The sequence below is a fragment of the Corapipo altera genome, unplaced genomic scaffold (genome assembly GCF_003945725.1).
Source record: "Corapipo altera isolate COAL_440 unplaced genomic scaffold, ASM394572v1 75, whole genome shotgun sequence".
Lineage (NCBI taxonomy): Eukaryota > Metazoa > Chordata > Aves > Passeriformes > Pipridae > Corapipo > Corapipo altera.
The window spans coordinates 7,337,296-7,349,780 of record NW_020884887.1 but is presented as its reverse complement, the minus strand read 5'-3'; the positions used below and the strand labels follow the sequence as shown (position 1 = coordinate 7,349,780).

The following is a 12,485-nucleotide window of genomic DNA, read 5'->3' as shown; positions in this document are numbered from 1 at the left end:
CTGGTGTGCTGTGCAGAGGGCTGAGGCGACACGGGGGGCTGTGTCCCCGCCCAGCCGGCGGTACAGCAGTGGGGGTGACATCGGCAGTGGCTCCTCCGCCCGCGGCCCATCCCCGGCCCCGGTACTCACCGCGGCCGCCGGCCCCGCGCCGCCCTGGCCCCGCTGCCCGGAAGAGCCTCGCTCGGCGGCGCGGGCGAGGGCCTGGGGGAGGTGGCGGGGCCGCCCGGCTCCGCCTCGCTCCGCCCCGGCGGGGCAGGGCCCGGCAGGGCCGCGGCGTGCGGGCAGCGCCCAGGGCAGCCTCGCCCTCTGCACGACCGCCAGCTCCCCTGGGGCACCGGAGCTGACCGGAGAGTCTCACGGTTCTCTCACAGTTAATTACATTAATTATTCCATAGAATCTCCTAAGCTGGAAGGGACCGACAGGGATCATCAGAGTCCCACTCCTAACCCTGCACAGGACACCCCAAACAATCCCACCATGTGCCTGAGGGTGTTGTCCAAATGCTCCTTGAGCTGTATCAGGCTTCCCTGGGGAGCCCAACCACCCTCTGGGAGAAGAACCTTTTCCTAACATCCAGCCTAAACTTCCCCTGGCACAGCTCCGGCTGTTCCCTCAGGTCCTGTCCCTGGTCACAGCTGCCCCTCTGCTGCCCCTCGTGAGGAAGCTGCAGACCCCGATGAGGTCTGACCTCGGTCTCTTCCAGGCTGCACTGGATTTGGATTGTTGTTACAGGTTTATTATTAGAAACCCAAGCCACACTAAAGACCCCAAACCTGGCGATGAGATGACAATAAACTGCTTTGTGCGAGGACAGCACCAACAGCTCAGGAGGCTGCTTTGAAGGTTGCTCAAGTACAAGAGGCCTTATCACGTCACTCTCCCCTAAAGGAGGAGATAAAAATTGCGTTACCAGCCACATAAGGAGTATCCACGTGTCACTGTCACTCCCTTGCTGGGCTTGCTCACACTCAAGCAGTACATCCCTTCCTCAGCTGGGTTCACAACCCATAACCCTGGTGTCTGACGTAGGCACTGGGAAGGCAGCAGTGCTCCTATAAAAGCATCACTGTTGCTTTTCTCTTGGACTCAGCCTGTTCCCAGGCTCAAAGCAGCAACACTCTAATCTGCACATTGTGGTTCTGTTATTTTGTCCATGTTTTTCAGGGCAGGATGTGTCTTCATCTCTATTTAAGCAATTCAAAGCTGCTGGTACCCAGTACTGATGTTCTGGATGCAGCTGTGGAAGAGGAAATCGGCACTGGGACAAATGGTGGCCTCGCCACTGTAACTTTCCTTCTTTCTGTTACTCCCAGGGGTGGCTGGGCTGCTGTGACAGTAGAAACACTCAGGAATTTCAACCCTTCTGTTTTCCTCTTTCACTTCCTGAAGTCCACATCTGTACTGTGCAACCTCCTGCCTCATGCCCACGGTCTGTAACTCAACATGTCATGACAGGTGACACTGTCCCTGGGGCTGGCAGGGGCACAGTGTGAGCACAGGGATGCGATCAGGCACCTCTAGGATTGGCAGGGGCACGGCCACAGCCATGGGGAGGGCAGGGGGTCAGCCCGGGCAGGATCATGGGGGTGGGCACCTTGTCCTGCAGCTGCCACGGGCGTGAGGAGTGCCCTTTGCGGGATGACACTGCTCCTTTGGGTGCCGACCAGACCCGATCAGTACTGACCCGACCCAACCAGTGCCCACCTGACCAGGACCTACCAGTACCGACCCGATCAGTACTGACTCAACAGGACCTGACTCGACCAGTACTGACCAGTACCGACCAGTACCGACCAGTACCAACCTGACAGGTCCCCACCCAGCTCAGCATGGCTCAGACCATGCCAATCCGACCCATGAGAGTCCATCATGAAAGAGTAAAAACTAGCACTGATACCCTTGCACTGCATTTTTCTTGCACGACAAAATTTGTGCACAATTTTTGTACTTCCCTGCTAGTGTCTGTAATTCTTTTTAATCTTGTCAGGCACATCCCAGTCTCCACGACCACTGACAGATCCAACACTGAATATATCTTTGATGGTATCCGTCCATAACACTTGTTGCTAAAAACATTGCAATGACTGAGCAGGAAAGATACCTTCTTCAGAAAATGGAAACAGCTGGATGTCGTGCACAGAAATAAATTAGTTGTCTGTGGGTATAACTGGTGTTGTGGTATATGGTTTGCATTCTGAGGACTGATGTGTTCTGCCTCTAATGATTTTCTTATATGCCAAAGATACTAACTTGTTAATCTGCTTTAAAAGCACACCTGGGTCGTTTCTGCATTTTACAATTGAAATTCTGCTTGCAGACTTTCTAATGTAGATGTATGAATACCTAAATTCTTTCTCTGAGTTTGTACATGCAAAGCTGCATTAATTCCTCTAGTTAATAATTTGCTCTATACTCAGTGCAGATGGTTTTGAACAGCTATGTAACTTCTCTTTCACTAGATGAGTATTTTCTCCCATTGCTGAGAAACAAATCTGATATTTTGCCAGGAATCCTGAAAAGTTTTCAGATGGCTCTGAGCAACCACCACCAATTGCTCATGAGCTACAAACTGCCAGGCAAATGGGTGAATTTGAGGAGTCACAAAAAATATCTGACCTCTGACTACATGTGTTTTTTCATCTGCAATAATTTTCACAGTATAATATTTTTGGCTGTATTAAAAAATGCAGAATCTAAGAGGATGTGCCAGCTCCCAGATTCACATGGGGGTTTTGGCCTGATCCTGTTTCTGTTCTACACTGAGGCCTGGTGTACTGATCTGACTGATGCCTTCCATGAGCAGAAGGTCGGGTGGGTGGGCTGAAGGGGCTCCCTTGGTCTCCAGCCAGCTCTCTACCTTGGAGAATCAGGAGGGACAGATGCCAGAATGTGGTTTTGAGCACATTGATCTGAATATTGTGGACTTGTTCTTCAAAAGTCCTGCCCCCCCCAAAAGACTCCTACACAGCCAGTCTCATGTGATCAGTCAGTACCTCATGGGTGAACACACGTGTGTGTTTTCTTACAGGTTCATGCAGAGTGTAGTGTCTTCCTTGTTAAATTACAGCCAAGTACTAATGGTACATACAGAAAACATGTGCCTAGAGAGTATGACTGGATTAATCAAATAAGCCCTACCCCAGCTCCTTTTGAAGCATTCCTTTCAGTTGCCTTATTTCCCAAGGAATATATTAATAAGATTCCTGCAAATCCCCAGGTGTATTTATTGAACTAGGGAGGAATTTAATCATCCGCATGTTTCCACCTGGAAGAATTCCCAGACTATTACAGGGCAAATTCTTCTCTACAGTGACCAGAAAAGGAGGATTTCTATTCCTCTATAATTACTGCCTCATCTAAGAAATGAGTTTTACTGTATTTGCTTTTCTCAAGCTCTCCTGTATTCCTAAATGGTCATTAGTGTTTTTTGGTTTTCTCCATTTCAAATTGGCTCTGGGAATCAATGGAGAAAATGAAGAGCTGCTGCACATTGATTTTATGAACATAAATGTCCAGTAAGTGGCACTGCAGGACCAGGAATTCCAAACCCTGGATGATAAACAGTGCAGTCAGAGAGTGAAAACAAGTGTGGGAGATGTCAAGACTTATCTGTTCCATGACAAAAGTGGTTGTAGAGCAGGTGGGGAATGATGTGGTGGCATTCCTGAAGGTACAGTGCAAGGAACTGGGATGTATTCAGCTGCTGGCTCTGGAATATGGTATCAGAAACTGGCCTTGGCACCAAGCTGGGCGTTATCAGGGGTTTGCCAGAAGAAACCAGCAACATTTCTGGGAACTGTTCATTAGCACTTGATGGGAAGTGCCTGTGAAGGCTTTGTGCTGGGTTTTGCCATCAGGAGCAGAATGCTGGGCAAGGTGAACTATGTATATACAGCATTTCCTGTGGTCTCCTGACGTAATGTACATTAATTTTATGTAGAAAATCCAAAGCCCAGATTGGAAAGGACGTCAGTACAGTCTGGGAGAGTTCAAGGATTATTTCTGTAAATGAGCTAGAGATGCCTGTGAGGCTGTGCCAGTATATCAAAACCATCACCCGTTTTTTTCATTCTCAGCAGATAAGGAGTAAACTATTATCTTGGGAAATTTGATCAAACGGACAAGTAACACTACACTTTTTGGCAATATAAATTGTAATAAAACTCTTATATAAGCTGAGAGAGTGTTACTTACAAAATCACTTAAATGTTTTGGCTCCATCTGCAATATTTGAACTCAGCTCTAGGTTACTCATGCTATACTGTGCCAAGCTAAACTGATGCACACTCAATTTTCCTGTTTCTCTAGATGCATAGTTATATTGGATAAGAATGGAAGAAAATGAAGATGAAAAGCCAATCTGCATTTAGAAGGGACATAAAACTATGTTTAAAGGGATAAACCAGCCTTTCAAGGGGATTAGGAAGCCATTTCCTCTATGATGTGGCTATTTTATAAATCCCTCTTGTGGGATCGTCTGTGCCCTGAAGCATCTGTGCGTCTGTGCCAGCTGCTGTTGGCAGCAAGACCCTTGACTAGGCTGAGGCATCTGGGATGTCAATATGCACCTGTGGGGGCAAGAGGAGGTGCAGGACTATCCCATAGGGCACATGGAACAGCCACAGGATCTTACAACTGCTCCAACCAGACTTGACAATTTTTTTTCGTCGTCATCTAGAGACCAGATATTGCTGAATCCTTATACTTTCTGCTCCTGAGTTTTTCTAATGGCTTTATAAAACAGCAGTTAAAAATAGGAACTCTCAAATGTTTATTCCTGCAGGCACATGGGGTGGAACTTAGGATGCAGAAGCAGAAGACACACAAGACATCGCTTGCAGCAACACGAGCAAACAGGTGAGAACAAGGCATGGCAGCACAACATATGACAAAACAAGACACCACAGGACAACTTGGAATAGCACACAGCATGTCACCACATGCAGCAGCACAAACAGCTTGGAAGAGCACTTGACACTGTGTCACGGCACGATAGATATACCTGAAAGGTGATAGGAGTGCCTAGAGAGTGGTGAGAGATTCATAGCAGCATGAAATTCCTATAAAGGTATGGAAAATGTCTAGAAAACCACACGTAAGTCCTACAGAACTACAGGCAACGTCTGGAAAAACCATGGGAAATTCTTAGAAAGCAAAACTGAATTCCTAGAAAGCTGTGGGAGGACTCCAGGAAAACAAAATATGAATTCTGAGAAAATTGGCTACAAATTCCCAGAAAGCTAGAGGGAATTTCTTATGAAGTAAGGAGGAATTGCTATAAAGCAATGAAGGAATCCTAGAAAGAAATGCACAGTTCTTAGAAAGCTGCTGCAAATTTCTAAAGAGCAGAAGGGAAATTCTGGAAGCAGAAAGGAATTCTTACAAATAGAACACGATTACTAAAAAGCATCAGATAAATTTCTAGAAGGTCATTAGGGATTTCTTGAAAGCATGTGGAAATTCCTAGAAAGAAAATCTAAGTTCCTGGTAAGGGGAAAGAAACACTTGGAAAGCAGTGGGGAGTTTTCCTAGAAGGCAACATGAAATTTCCTGAAAGCTGGGTGGAAACTCCTTAAAAGCTGGAGGGTATATTCCCAGAGATCACTAGGAAAATCCTACAAAGGCATGTGAAATTCCTAAGAAGATAGAATCATAGAATCATTTAGGTTGGAAAAGACCTCTGTGATCATCAAGTCCAACTGTTCCCTCAGCACTCCTCCACATCCCCAAGATCCACATCTGTGTGTCTTTTAAATCCCTCCAGGGACGGTGACTCCACCACTGCCCTGGGCAGCCTGTTCCAGGACTTGACAACCCTTTGGGTGAAGAAATTTTTTCTGATATCTGATCTAAACCTCTCCCGGAGCAATTTGAGGCCATTGCTCCTGGTCCCAGTTGGGTCCCATCAGTCGCAGGCTCTGGTGGCTCTCTTGGCTCCCCTGAGGTTCCCCTGGTTGGTGGAACTCCCTGTGCACTGTGCTGGATTTTTCTGCTAATGACTGTGCTGGCACTGAGTATGGAAAGATGCAAGAAAACAATGGAAAAATCCTGGCTGAGCTGTCCATAGTTCCTAAAGACACAGGGGAAATTCTTAGAACAAAATGCTGAGAAAATCACAGGAGAAAATCACTGTGAAGAGCAGGGGGAAAAGTAAAACTAGAAAGTAGATAGGAACAGATCCTATAGCCTTTCCTGAAATAGAACTTGTATCTAGAAGACATCCCTGATTTTAGTGTCTCCTAAATGGAGGGGACTGGTTTGATGGACTGAGGAAGAGACACTGGATGCCTGTGTTGGTGAAGCTGAGCCCTGACCTGCAAAGCCCAGCCCTGGGGAGCTGAGCTTTGCAGGAAGGGAGCAGGGAGAACTGGCTGGCTTGGAAGGCCCCTGACCTTGGGACAAATGTTGACAAATGGATGGTGAAACTCAGGGAACATTTCCAGCCTGGGAAAGTACTGTCTGTTAGAGGCTGTGTCAGCAACGGCTCTTTGCAACACAGGGCAGGGAAAAGCCAAGGGCATCGAGGCGGGATGCAGAGGGAGATGTTACCCATGTTGTAGGATGAAACAGTCCTGCCTGATGTGGTGGGACAGGCACGGAGGCTGGAACAGGATAACATAACCAGATGAGCTAGGGTGAAAGTGGATTTAGGATTTTACCGTAGTTTGGGGTAATCCAGCTGGATCAGTGGGTTTTTCAAAAGTTTGAATGGAAGTTTGTTATGAGGATTGGAGCAGCCCAGAGTTTAGACCTCAGGATGGATTCTTGTTTGGATTCTTGTCCCAGTGTTTCACTGAACTTGGTGGAATGTTTCTGACTGCCATCAACCCAGACTGTGTGACTTGACTTTGACAACCAGCATCTTGCCTTGGAGAACAGTTTAATCCCAGAACCTGAAGGTGGAACTGTGACATTGCAACCACAGCAGGGTTGTCTGGGGAGCTGCAGATGGGAAAATGCTGCCTGAGACAGAGCTTCAGGAGTGGGACATTTGGAGTGGTCTGGTCATTGCTGGACTGCTGGTTGACCCTCTCTACCACAGCTGGACCTGCTGTGCTCCTTGGGCACCCTGGGGCTGCTCCCCATGCAGAGAGCCCTGGCTGGGCTCCTGTGGCTCCCTGCAGTGAAGGTCTGAAATGCTGCTGTCAGTCTTCACTATGAGCAAGAAGTGATGCTTCTCTTTTTTTGGTATGTATTAGTTTAATTATGTTTAATTCAAGGATTTGTAGCCTGCCAGTGGCAAAGCTGTGAAGTCTGACCATGCTGGATGTGTAATAATGTGAATTTAACAATCAGCTCTAGGGCAAACTGTTGCTCACTTGTTGTAGGTACCAAGGACACTCTTCATCATCACACGTCCTGCATCAGAAAACCACACAAATCTTCTATTAAACAGTTTTCCATCCAACAGTCAGGGGCTGGGCTGGAATATGGGTTAGGATCTATTTGATGCTGGCAGGCAGCTCAGGAGTAAATCTGTAACACCAGCTTAGGAGAGAGTGCCACCTACCAAACCATCTGCTGAGAAAATTGTATTATCCACAGTCTCATCCACTGCTGCTAGAAATCACTGTCACAGTCATTGCTGAAGAGTTTTGCAGCTAATATATCTATTTGTATTCTTTTTATCCATCCCCTCAGAATTAATTGTTCCTCAGATTAATATCATTCTAATGAATCATTCTGTATCACTGGCTTTATTTCATTTCTGAGATACTAATTAATATGTCAAAGCCATCTTTAACATGAAAATTGCTGTCATTTTTTCCCGTGACTTTCTTTTATTCATATATTCAATTTTTTTTCTGAGGGCCTAAAATGTCTGTCCAGTGTGGAGTGAAAGAAAAAATGAAAGCTATACACTATTAAAAAAAAAAAAAGCATATGCAAATAAAGCCTAAATTGGAAAGGAATGGCTCAGTCTGTATTTTTGTGTTGATTTACTCGATTATGAGCCATTTCATATAGTAGGTCCTCAGCAATCAGCCCTGTAGGGTTTTTATATACATGGCTTAGAATACAAAATTCAGCAGTACATCCAGTGTCTACATTTGTCAGTGAAATGATCAGAAATTTTGAGATATTTTGTATTTGTTGATGTAGATTAGGTTTTGAAGAAAGGGTCTTGTTAGTTTGCTGTGGATTTCCTGGCACTGTTTTGCTGTGCCGCAGGGATGAGGCAGTCAGAGGAAGCATTTTTCTTTCCTTAGAGCTCTCCTCTCCTCTCAGCTATAATTTATTCTCATCATCCTCTGCAGTTTGGCTCTCTACCCACTCTGGAGGGAAGTGTTGGCAGGGCAGTAATTCCTCTCCTACCCCGTATCTCTGGCAAATGGAAATCCCAGAAAGAGAAGGGGGGAAATTTTAGGTTTCCCTGCTCGAGCAATTTCCAGGGTGATTTAAGATCCAGTAATGGCCTTTGCATTGATGGAGCAGGTCGAGCTGCAAGAGGAAGGTCACTCCAAGTGTTTCTTGTGGGAAACTTTTCTTTCTCTGGTCCTGTGGGAGTGAGTGGGTGGGACTGGAAAAACCCCATAAAAAGTCACTGCATAAGCTCTGCCGATTAAATAACACAGTTATTGGCAGCATTGCACCGAGCTGAAATTACCCACAGCTCCTGGGGCTGGGGACTGTTCAGGTGACAGCTTCTGCTTGGATCCCTGGCTGCAGGTTTGGTACTTCTCTTTCTTTCCTGTCTTCCTCATCTCTCCAAAAAGAGCCATTTTGTTGTACAGTCTGGGGGGTTACAGCTGAAACGCCCCAGCTCTGCTCTGGATTTGCAGGTGTAGAGAGAGATCAGTGGTGAGGGAGGGAAAGGAGACCAGAGCCTGAAGGGGCTCTGAGCAGGAAGGGGATGGCAGGTGAACACAGCTCCTTCCCCTTTACAAACAAGGAGTTTAGGAGTGGTTTTCCACCACTCCTAAAGCTTGTGCGTGACACGAGGCTGCTTTTTGAAAGGCTGCTGCTGGATTCCCACAGAGCAGAAATCCTTTCTGCAGTCTCCAAACTCTGTGGCCCAGGGATGGAGTTGGGCTCTCCTGGCTGGGATCAGGGCTGAGCTCCAAGAGTGTCCTGGGAGGGGAGATGCCAGGGGAGCAGCACTGCCTGGTCCTGCCTCCTGAGCATCCTGCAGCCAGTGCATGAGCTCCAGATCCCAGGAAGCAGTAGCACTGCACAGCAAATCCTTCCCATTCATACCCTCCTGCATTACCCTCTGTGTCCAGCTTTGCCACTGCTTGAATTGGCTGCCTCAAATGAGTCATTTAAATTCAGACTTTCATACATGGTGTTTCTGTCTGGGCTTTTTTCATTTTCCTTTTCCCTGTTAGTGTTCAGATTTCCTCACACCAGTGACCTGATTGATACCTGGGGATGCTTCGTGCACTGGTTGCCATCGGAAATAGTTCACAAGTCAACATCAAAAGGGCACTAATGTGCTTTTTGAGATCAACCCTACTGAATCCCCCAGACACGGAGGGACATGCCTATAATTTACAGTCAAAAAAAAGTGCCCACACTCAATACTGAATATTTAGGCCTCTCTTTGTCAGTGTCTGGGGACTAGAAATCATTTTTCTCAATGATCCTTTCTCCCTGCTGATGGACCTTTATCATTCAAGACTTATCTTGAGATCCTTGGAGATGTTAATAATAGTTTTTACTTCTGCCATTCTTTGCTCTGTGCTTTTTTATTCACTACTCTAGTTTTCCCTGTAGAATGGCCAACATGATAATATCAATTTAAACAACGTGCTTCAGTGATCTTTAAAAGAGTTCATATATTTCTTTTCATTTCCAGGAACCCCTGATTTTCCTGAGAATGTTACATTGAGGCTGAAGTTATCTTGGCTTATTAGTACAACCAGCTATTTACAAACCTGACAGCTCTTTTAGACATTATTTCTGATAACATGCCACAGCTGATTTTACGTTTAATAAATCCCATGCATGCAGACAAAAAAAAGCACCCTGAGAATGATGTAAGTACAGTTTGTATCCATGTACTGATATATTTTGTAAATTCAGTTGCCTTTCTCCAGCTCCAGTGTGTGCACTATTTTTTAGGTTAAAGCATGTTTTAACTCTGAATCTCTGCTATGGGCTTTGTGGAACTCTGACTTGGTCTTCCAGTAGCTAATTACTGTTTGGATGAAGGTCATTTGGATCAAGGTGCTACTCAGTATTTATAAATTATATTTTTAAATCTTCATATGGACCAAGTAGGACCTTCTCCAAACAAAGTCCCCTGGCAGGAGCAGCTGCCTCACAGGGTGGGAATAGAGACACAAAAGCTTTCTTTTGGTGGGCATGCTTTGATTCCAGCATCAGTCAGAAGTGATTGAAAAGCATGACATAAAATTAAGCAGCTGTTTTATGTTGGTACCCAGGGAGAATTAAAAAAGCTCTGTGCTTGTTTCTGAATCTCCAGGAAACACCTGCACCAACAGCTTGTTGCTGGCAGTTTTAGGCAAGTCCAGACCTGGATGAGAGCTGATCCTTCTTGTATTGGCTGAGGGCAGGTTGGTCAGAGAGCAGCAAAAGGAAAATTCACCTAACACTCGTGTAACTGGTTCCCAGAGTCATGTCAATCAGCTTCCTAATGCCACCACTAAATTTACTTAAATAATAATAGGGGTTTAATGGATTTCACTTTTGTTCCTCACCTGGGTATGACTATTAAGTCTTGAAAGTTTTAAAAGCTTATAAATTAGCTGAAATGACAAATGAGTACAGCAGGGTGCCCTGTATGAACTGCTGGTGTTTGAAACCCCTGTAGCTGCTGAAGGGGCTTTGCTGCACTAGTGCAGTCAGGGCTGATCCAGACTTCTTGTTCATCCCTGAACTGGTCACACAAACTTAAAGAAGACACAGGAAACAGGCTCTGGCTTCTGAAACTGATACTTGAATTGCCAAAAAAATAGGGCCTGTGAGAGTCTTACAGGCTTTAGTGGGTAGGAAGTTAAATTAATGTCAAATGAAACTTTGAAACCCTCACTCGTCTGAGCAGCATTACATTCCTCCAGTGCTGAATTCAGCCTCTTCCCGAGGAGAGACCACTCCCTGGTAAAAAAGAACTAAAGAGTTCACTGAATGGAGCTGATAAGCAGATGCTTGAGAGCAAACTGGTCTCTCCTCTGCAATGTGTACCTCAGTGTTTCTCTGCAGTATGCTTTGAAAATTCTGCTTTTTGTGTGCTCGGGAGTTGTGATTTCTCCTGGATTAATCCAGAGAGTCATTTTAGGAGAGCCTCTGGAATTTGTTGCAAGTAAAATCAAATGTGCTTAGTGACTTTCGGGTTCCCCCCAGCAATGTTCCCCTCAGCCCAGGGTTTCTGTGGAAAAAAAAGAGTGTGCTACCTTTTCAGAATATACATATTATGCAGTAAGCCTCACCTGTGGTGCCTCAAGAAGGAGACAAAAGCAAAAAAATCTTGAAAATAGAAAGAGAAAACTCACAGTGACTTTCATTAGAGATCTCTATTACCGAACAGCACAGGATTCATTTTCTTGTCTATTTTCACCCTCCTCTGAGGATGAATGATGATTAAAGGACAGGAGAATAAGCAGGAGGGGGGGGGGGGGGGGGGGGGGGGACACGACTGAGAACTTGCTGAGAAGCAGTTAAAATTTATAAAAAAAGAAAGAGAAGGAGAAAGGAAAATAAGTGTTTCAGTTAACTAGTCAAGGTTAGCTTAGCACTGTGTCTGCTTTAACTGGCATTATGAAAAATGCCAGTTGGCACAAAAGCAACTTCACTGGTGCTGAGCCTCATGAAATTTATGTTGACAGGTTAGAGTATTTGTTCTTCTAGGAGGTTTCTTAACCTCTCTGTGATGTCTTTTATATTTATTTTCTGATTGTTGGGGGGTAAGATTCCTATGCAAAGGCTGCAAATCAGCATGTTCATCTTTCACTGCCTGTTGCAGCCAAGGTAAGCAAGAAAAAACCCTTGTGGAAAACGAAGGGATTCGAAGAATAACCGCTCTGGTTTTGGTGCTTACTACTGAACGGGAAGGATTTTTGCAAAGGAGAAAAATGGTTTTGAAGAGAGCGGCAGGTCCCATTGCCGCTGGGTTCACCTCGGGGGTGCCCGTTTGGGGCTCCGGCGACTCCGCAGTGTTTGTCCCCTCTTTTTGCCCTCGCCTGAACCCGCACGAGTCAGTGGGGATGCGGCTCCTCAGAACCCACACGCCCCAGGAACCTGGGCTGTGGATTTTCCCCGCTCCCTCCCTGCCTGCCCGCAGGACAACGATGCCCGCAGGATAACGACGGGGGAACGCGGGGAGGACGCGGAGGGGGGCGCGGGGCGGGCGCGTCTCGTCCCGTCCCCTCGGTGCCGCCGCTGCCCCGGCGGGGCTGGCTGCCGGCCCCCGTCCGTGCCCACCCCTCGGCCGCCCAGGAGAGGGAGCCCGGCGGCCGCGGCTGCGCCGGGAGCCGCGGGGCTGCGCCAGGCGGGGGGCGGCGCGCAGGGAGCGCGGCCCCGG

The 12,485-nt window shown here is 46.6% G+C and overlaps 2 protein-coding genes across 11 annotated transcripts in view; one reads left to right on the top strand and one right to left on the bottom strand.

Moving 5' to 3' along the window:
• SFXN1 (sideroflexin 1) overlaps positions 1–1,790 on the bottom strand; it is a 25,740-nt gene extending 23,950 nt beyond the window's left edge. For 3 of the 6 annotated variants that reach the window (XM_027643487.1, XM_027643490.1, XM_027643492.1), the window contains exons 1-2: positions 1,721–1,790; positions 775–883 (exon numbers count right to left, since the gene is read on the bottom strand). The gene's annotated coding sequence lies outside the window, so the exon portion shown is untranslated. Of the gene's footprint in view, positions 1–129; positions 207–774; positions 884–1,595; positions 1,618–1,720 lie in introns of those variants that run through there. The other 3 variants (XM_027643488.1, XM_027643489.1, XM_027643493.1) reach the window with 3 other exon arrangements.
• The window catches only part of DRD1 (dopamine receptor D1), a 16,233-nt gene continuing 5,531 nt past the window's right edge, over positions 1,784–12,485 (top strand). The window contains exons 1-3 of one of the 5 annotated variants that reach the window (XM_027643486.1): positions 1,784–1,878; positions 1,989–7,189; positions 9,801–9,981. The gene's annotated coding sequence lies outside the window, so the exon portion shown is untranslated. The other 4 variants (XM_027643481.1, XM_027643485.1, XM_027643484.1 and 1 more) reach the window with 4 other exon arrangements.